The sequence below is a fragment of the Opisthorchis viverrini genome (assembly GCF_000715545.1).
Source record: "Opisthorchis viverrini unplaced genomic scaffold opera_v5_232, whole genome shotgun sequence".
In the NCBI taxonomy this organism is placed as follows: domain Eukaryota; kingdom Metazoa; phylum Platyhelminthes; class Trematoda; order Opisthorchiida; family Opisthorchiidae; genus Opisthorchis; species Opisthorchis viverrini.
The window spans coordinates 268796-277915 of record NW_008751891.1 but is presented as its reverse complement, the minus strand read 5'-3'; positions in this window follow the sequence as shown (position 1 = coordinate 277915).

Sequence of the window (9120 nt, the reverse complement as noted above, 5' to 3'; positions counted from 1 at the left end):
GTGTGTCAAAACTTAGCTCAGTTCTGACTACGCATGGCATGTTCGAAATGCCTTGTTGTGGACCACAGTCTATTGAATGCCTTCTTATTACCATGAACCCCGGTCTAGATAGCCGCTCGATAGCTTGATACGCCTGGCCAAACCAGAAAAATTCAATGAACGTGCGAACCGGCTGCTCTATTGATCATTGTCGCGTACAAGGGGGTCAAGAGGGCACCTGTCAAGGACGAGTGAATTAAAACCAGTTAAATCTGTCTCAACGAAAAACGGTTATTCCACCGGCAGTTGTGTAGTCCAGTTACGTTCGGAGCTGGTTGTCTAATATGCGTTTAACGTTATTTGATCCTCAAGGATACGTTGCTACTTACCGTGCTTCGGTTCTGAAGACTTTACGCAGCGATGGACTCTTCCCAAAAAAACATTTCTCTAATTCTGTCATTTGGAATGGCAGCGGAATTTGACCACTTGAGGATCAACTACGTTGTCCACACTCGTCAGCAAAGTTGGGCAGCTGCCGATATGACGAACGCGCAGGCATGTGGGATGTACTTTGCTCAGTTGAACATATTTGTTGAAACGATAGTGGATCATGACGCCGGCTTGAAAACCTTACGAAATGTTTATAAGTCAATGTTGGTTGTCCTTTTCCAGCAACGCTCACCCCAGTTATGAAGTCGCCAGTTGTAAAACAGTTTTCAAACCCATTCTATGGTGACTATTGGGTTATCCTCTAATTTTGTAAAAGGTACAACAATTTTTTCACCATCCGATTATGGTTTGAACTTTAATAAATTTGGTTGAATGTGCCTACCCTTCGGAGTTCTTGTGCGATCTGACCACCGAGAGACTCATCCCCCGTTTGTGATGTTTTCAGGAAACTGAATGTGCTGAACCAGGCCGCCTCGTGTTTCAGTCGCTACAACATTCGAGATATCGCGATACACATATATTTGTAATGCACTAAGATTGGTGACGAAATTTCAGCAGCCCTATGAGTAGTGCATTACAAATATATGGAATGTTTTGGTTTTCCTGGATCAAGCACTTCAGTCTAACGAAAGGATTATCTCAAAGTGCTCGAAACTCCTGCAAGAAACTGAAGAATTAACATGGAAACTGTTTCGGCTTTCGGTCACCAAACCATGTGCCATTGTTCTTCAACCAGTGCGCACGGGATCACGGTGCAGCTCTTCGGAGCAGCGGTCCAGAAACCCCTGGAGAAAATTATATATTGTCTAACGTACATAAAGACGAAGAGCATCAGAATACAACTTTGGGAAAAGGTAAAATTCCTGCAATGCAGAACAAGCTTCAGTACCGAGGAGGGACAAGTCACGATGTACTGACGGAGGAGATCGTTTTCAAAATTTTTGGTTATGGATAACGCAGAACGAGGACTAGAGGTTCAACAGAGAGCAGTATCCGCCCAAACAATCAGTCAGTATCGAAACTCATCGTCCCTCGAACGAAAGGGTAATAACGTCGCCGCATCACTGCACAAAAATTTTCTGATGTTGTCACCGTGAATAAGGATCGCGATTACTAACCGAACAGTCACGTCTGCAAGCTGCCCCCTGTATAGCAAACAACCGCACTTCTTCCAAGTTAGCAAATCATCGTCCGATCATCATCACGATCTGAAAGATGAAAGAAGTCGAAAACTAGCTTATCACGATGGCTAGCAATGGCTTAGCAGTGTGGCCAAGCGATTGCTGGCTCCAGGTGATTAACCTGTTTACACTTTTGAATGGCTAACCTTCATGCTACTTTTAATTGAGTTATATTCAACGGAAAATTGATGTTATATAAATGTGTTCTTTTCCCAAATCTTCATGAGTTTATATATGTTTTAGACTTTCCTTTGACAGCCTACTCATGCATAGATGGTCTTTGAAACTTAGACTGTTTTTTTCCATGTCAATCAGTTTACTCGGAAGTCTTTTGGAACTCTGTGCTGTCAAACACTTAAGCTGTTTCGTCATGCAACAGTTGAATGCAGTTGGTATAGCGGGACTGGATTTATGCAAACCATGCCACCGCAAGAACTACCTTCGATTTCCAAACGGAGGTACCATTAGAACGATCCCGTTTTTTTGGATTATGTTTACTCTATCAGATTCCTCAAGGAATTCTTCTTCCAAAATGAAGTCTCACTTTTCCCAGATCAGAGTATGGGTAAGGTTTAGAGCCTCTATCTTTGATTGGTTAGCGAAGGCTAGCATTGAACAGCTCGCTGTTCAAAGATAGGAAATATGGTTTGGTTTCCACTCCCCACACTTCTGGCATATGACGATTAACTGGGGTGGAAATGGTGTTTATTTAGAACATTGTTTTTTCCACTTCAACAATGGCTACAACTCGATCCAACTCTTAAAGTACATGTTCACATCTAAGGAGAAGCTGGGCACGGAACAGCTGAGATCCTGGGGGGACATCGAAGTTACCTTCTTCTCCATTCCAAAGGATGGTTGGTAAAGCGAAGGGAGCCTGATTTGACCCTAGGACAACATGGGTCCAAAACATATAGAACCCATCTGAAACGGTACTTCCCTGGTAGTTTGTCACAAAAGTTATTCAATTTTCACTTTACACCGGCGCGCTAGTAACAGAGCCTAATTTTTCAGGAAAAATAACAGGAATTGGTTAGACAAACCCGCGAGTCGGGAAGTGAATGCCCCTCAGTGGGGTTTTTGGTCTCAAGTTTGTGGTGCACCTAAGTTCACTTGATTGTATTTCCCTCAAAAAATCAGATCCGAAGGACGTAGAAGAATTGTAATAAATAAGTAACGCCCCTAATTTGGTGATTCCTACTAGGGAGCAAAAGATAGGAATTGATATCGTCAGGAAACTCAAGTGTGTTATTGTTCTTCTCACAAAGACGCCAATAACTAAGAACCACGTACTAAGAATCCCAAGCGTACATTTAAGAACACCTATAAGGTTGTCCTCAAAGACGAATCAGCAAAAGATGAAGTCATTTGCTGATTTTGGGGCGCCTTACTCAAAACCTATTCATACAATAATCGTACAATCCCAAGAGCGACGAATGGCTAAATACTTTTATTATGGCCACGATAATGTTGACCGCGGAACTAACCGGCATCTGCTCACATTAATGAACAAATCCTTGAGTGATGTGATGACCTGATTACTTCCAGACCCCGGCACAAGCAGTGGTATTTACATTCAATACTGACAAAATGTACCTTAAACTTCATGATAAATTAAGTAAACTACAGAAAATTATTTGGTCTTGTTGGAATGAAGAAGAATAGATATCGACCAGTTTGAGAAAAACATGAACTCTTTGACTGACGTGGGACACTTCACCGCACCTGGGATACTGTGGACCATGCAGAGGAAGTAATATACCCACTGAACTACAGTATGATATATTGATGTCTATAGGACAATCATCAGAACACATCTGCAAACAAGATCGATGAAAACTAATCATAAGGTTGCTGAAGACTCTTCAACAGCCCACGACCGGTTTCGTCCTTCTTAGAGGCTCATCAGGCTCATCCCCAAGTTTCCGTCAACAATATGAACCTCAATTAGACTTATTTTGATGAATACACGCATTTGCAAATCAATTTGGTTTTCACAAGAGACTCAGCTGAACGAGATATTCACTTGCATCTCAAGTGAAAATCAAATTGATATGCAGATGTGTGTATTTGTGGAAGATGGACAGAATCTTGAAGAGGCTTGGAGATCTCGAAAGGATCACCACTGATGAGTCGTAGCGAACGAGAATCCAAGGTTCCAGGATTCCCGTTCACTTGCAAACATACCCAGCGAAACTAGTTTATTGTGGCGGATTGTTTTACTCTCGGGTATGCCAGAATTCAACTCCTAGTGTCGACAGTGGTGGAAACGTGCAGTAATACGAATATAAGTGAATCAACTCTTATGCAAGAACTGGCTGATTAAGGCCGACATGACATTTGTGAAAAGTACGTTTCTGACTATCCGGAATCGTTGTTAAACATTGGAAATCATACGCGTTATCTTTGCAGACCACATAACTCACCAGCTGTTAGCTCAGCAATTCTCAGAACGCCAAGTGTTCAAAAAATCCACCTTATAAAATCTTTCTTTTGATCAAAAATAAAGATGCTGCAACAAACTCCAAGTATTAAATTATCTGACATTCAGCAAAGCCCCTACAGATGTCCGGCGCAAAATTCTCTTGGAGGTTACTAATCCAGACAGGAAAAATCTGAACCTCAACGATGGATTCGAAAAAGTCAAAACTCTTACATCCTCCTCAAAGGGCTTGATCAACTCAAGTTTGGCGCACTCGCCGAAGTTAAGACGAAAATAATTCACAATTCAAATGAAAACTCATGTTTAAAACCTGATTCGCATCCATTCAAATCACACTCCAAGCATTATGCCATGCGAACTGAAAAATACTATAGAAAATAGCAGTTAGTGGAACAAAGCCAAGAATCGGATTTAGGTATAAATACTTATCACCCTTTCGCCCTTCCACTTCGGGCTCATCAGGTGGGCGCAGTTCCCGAGTTTTCGTCAACCTTATGTTCTACTTGGACCCAAATTGCACTGTTTTTGAGAAAGACACTCATTTGCAAATCAGTTTGGTTTTCACGGGAGACTCAATTGAATCTCTCGTTTATGATGTCCTCCAGCTGAATGTGCTGCACACAGGTCGCCTCACAATTCAGTTGGCACGATATTCGAGATATCGCAGTATATTTTCATTAAGGAAACTACTCACAAGGTTGCTGGAATATCTTCGAAAGCCCACTACCGGTTTCGCCCTTCTTGGGGCTCATCAGGTAGGCGCAGTTCACGAGCTTTTTCTGAATCATGCTGATTCACAGAAGGAGTCACACTACTCACCAGTAGTTAAAAAAATGCCATTGGTCATAAGTGGCTGATTAACAGAATGATGTCATCACAGAAATCCGTATTTAGCTTCAAGATTACTCATCAACAGAGTTCACGTTGAGTGATACGGTTGACGTTGAGCGCTTCTGCAAGTCAAACAAACCTCTCAACGCGGCAAGTAGTCACCATTCAAGGAGCCACAGATCATCGTATCACGTGACGGGGATTGAGTGGCTGAAGGGTAATTACCAATAAATCCTGCATATGCGTAAATTAAGCTCACTGCTGACAAATAACTCGTGGCCAAATAAAGTGGTGCTCGGATGCAAACTGAAAGTCTGCGGTGCATAAGCAAAATGTTAACTGGTAATGCAATCCCACAAGAATACAACAACGATACTACGCTCTTTTTTGCACAGAATTGGATGAGAGCTTGGTTAAAATTTATGAATCTCCTCAATTTTTGTGATTGATGTGGACAGCTTTGTTTCTGAGTTCGCCACCTTGTCGGTAGCACGGCACAAAAAACGTTTGTTCATTTTCTGTGTGCATCTTTTCACACCATCAAGAAATTTCCGTGCAATTTCATAGTGGTTATCATAAATCAAGATAAAGTCGACAAACCTAGACAGGATAGTGTCAAATTTAGATGCCTTCTGGTTGAGGAAAGAAAGATTATCATCAGATGGGTAAAATTAGATTTATTGGTTTGATGTATATGCTAGCCAAGTGATTCACAACCGGATATGGACAAGTGGGCGTTTTTTGGAAGTGTGGAGATAATTTATGTGCCCCAGAAAACTGGAATTGAACGTGCGTAGCCAGAATGGTGAATTTTGAAACTCATCTACAACACATCGAATCAGTTTTTCACATCACTCAAGCTAGATTGAATGTTTTCAGGACAGCTAGATTAATCCAACCAGTGCGTGATAACTGCTTGCCATAGTTCGATCAATCTGATTCGAAATGTCATTCTGATGAACGGTTGGCCACTGATGGATGTGTGAGTGAAGAAATAAGATAACATTTGGGGTTAAATTCATATTAACGAGAACTTTTAGAAGTTTGTTTTGCACGTGATTCCCACTTATTTTCCGAAGAAGATCATTAGGCATTGGTAATATCGTTGGGGGCGCCTCAACTCGCGCATCAGATTAATTGGACAACAGGTTGTTAGTTAAATCTGTCGAGGCAATTTACACCTAGAAACAGTTAATGGCCGCCTTGATTACATTTGATGCTACATAGATTTGGATGGATACAAGTCATTGTTATTAGGAGAACATCTCTTCATAATCGATTGTTGTTCTTTTAGCCAACTGAAACACAAGTAAGACGTCCAAACATGGCACCAGGAGATTACCATACTAAAATTACTCGCCAACCAAATTTCATCCTCTTTCAAAGTTGACAGATATTTCAAGAACACCTGTTAGCCTCCGTATGTGTACTAAATGCTGCCAACGTCCGAGATTTCTTTATGTTTTGAGCGGTTCTCTTCCTTAATGGTGCATCAATCTGAGTTTCAAATAAAGGTAGCCATTTTGCTGATTGGTGATTTAAGTGAACCTATTTTCGTCACCTACTAGCAGTCTTGCTTTTTTTGAGAAAAACTTCAGAGTTACTTATTTGATCTGATGTCGCGGCTGATACTGAGTCTATAGTAAGATTAGAAATTTAAATATACAGATTATAAATTAGGTTTACATCCAACTGCAAAAACGATTTTGTTTCATGGATACCGGTGAGAGAAAGAAGGCCTTTGCTGCCGAGTTATTTATTAGAGAATGCCAATTGACCAGTTACCGAATATTGGACAGGGAAGCAAAACTCTCATTTGCATCTTATTTACAAAAACTGAACGTCTTCTTGAACCTTTCTAGATAATCATTGACTCCAATCATTCATCGCTCAAATTCAAGCAAATGCTACAAAACGACTCTACAAATTCTGCAACAGATCTCCCTTTTCAAGAGACGCAAAGCAAATTTACAAGAAAAAACATACTACTCGCATGCCTCCCCATCAGTAGTATCACCATTACACCTGTATCTTCACCAATTTATCCACACATTTCAGGCAAACACTCCACTTTAGAGTATCGGTCATTAACCTAAAGCTTGCAGGTTTGCCCGACTGGAAACCAATCCGGCGTTGGGCTAAAAACATGCAGGAGTTTCATCTGTCACCTCCTGTGATATTGCCGAGAGTTGACATTAGAATGGTGGGCGAAGACGAAAAAATATACGTAAAACACAAAACGCAAACATACCACTACTTTTGTTTTCTGCATCACTAAACGGACAAGAGAAGACGCGTAAATATTTGTGCTGTTCTTGACGTAGATCTTTTGATAATGACTGGCAACATCATTCATCTTGGACGAACTTTATCATGGCCTTGGCCAGCGGACATAATCAACAGCCACGTCAGGTGGATCAATCAGATGCGTCGTACGGAACTTAATTAAACCTGGACTGGGACCGCAGTCATAGTGGCAATTGTCAAAACAAAGCGATTTGGGTGGCAAATAGCTTTTTCAGTGTAAATACCAAAAATATAAGATATGCAGCAGCTAATATGTAGATCGGAAATTACATCTGTGGAGAGAAAATACTCCAACTGTGGCGGAGATTTTGTCCTGTAAGTAAAGCCAATCTATGCTGAAAAAAGCGAGAGGTACTGTACAGCAATCTCATCCTTATTTGGAAGCATCAGAAGTGCCACCTCACGAGACACCGGGGAGTCTCGCACCCGCGATCAGGAGTTTGAACTCATAACTGTTCTGCCTCGAGCGGATGATGAACAGTGCGATTTACTCGTAACTAGAGAAGATATAGCCCAGCTCCTCTTCCATTCGCGGGATCTACCTCACGCTTTCACACATGCCGACAGGCTCTTCGAGCAACGACAATTCCTAGTAAGGAGGAAACAACTGCGCATTGCAACTCGGCATTTCAGCGTTGATTGGCTTCACTTACACGATAAGATGTCCACCAAAATCCCCAGCGCTCCTCATACTGCCAACAATTTCCGAGGTCCATGGAATGCAAAGTGGAATAGACGGTGCTTTAGGTCAAATCACAAAACCTGCAAACTCAAGGCCCAAGCAAATCACAGGATGACGAATCCTCAGTCAGCTAGAAAAGAAACTTCCAGAATTATCAGCCTTTTGCTGGGGACATGAATGATGCTTCCAGGCCTGTGGATAAATGTGCTCCAAAAATTGAAAAAATTCCACATCATTTCTGTCACAACGGATGATAATTTCCATGGTTAAGACACTGGTTAACGTGGATTATCGTGGGCGCACGAACACACCAATATATGCATGTCACAATCGCACGTACAACTATGTTAAATTTCGCATGTATTTTTCAATCTCCGCGATGCCACGTTCCGCGTACGATTTTACTCCATCGAAAAGAATGAACTTAATGGGATTTAACTCCACTGGTTGTCAGTCCACTTAGGATCATTAGAAAAAACCGTGGGGTAGGGGTGGAAACCCCAACAGACCAAAGGTCACATCATCCCTCTTACACAACTTTCTTAGCACTAGCTCACCCACACAGTCTGACAGAAGGTTCAAACGAAGTTCACGAGGAACCATCAAATGAACCGAACCAGAAGAACTAGACCCTAGGCTGGATCCAAACACATGTAGGTTTTACCACCGACCCAACACTTGTTCAACCACTCTAACACACTAAAATCCCTCGGCCGACACCCAACAGAGATTTAGTTTGACTTAGCTGATTGGTTCTCCTTCCGCCTTAAATCTCGACCAAACTCGGAACCTAGTCACTTGGCCTGACGAAGCTTTTGTGTCAAAAGCGAAACGTTGCCCAGCAATAAATCCACCGATTGTCACCAAACTTTTTCGAAAACGATCCACTGTACCTAGTTTTAATAACCCAACGATCCTCAGCGTTTCCCGAATTTCATCTTGGACCTACTTTGGTAGATGTGTACCCTCATGAGTTTCACGAATCTGTGAAAAAAACTAATCCATCCACAAGGGAATAATCTAATTATTTTAATTGTCCACAGTTCATCCCTCTCTCTTGAAAGGTCTGTCACCGGAAACGTAAAATATTATTCCCGAGTATTCTCAGCCATTAGCGTGATAGCAACTATAGAGGAGAATGTCGGTAGCTCAGGTAGCGTAGATGGTCGTTGGCTTTTTCGCTGAGCTGGGCAATTTGGTTGCAAACGTTTCATCACCAATCGAGGTGACATCATCAGTGCGTAGTT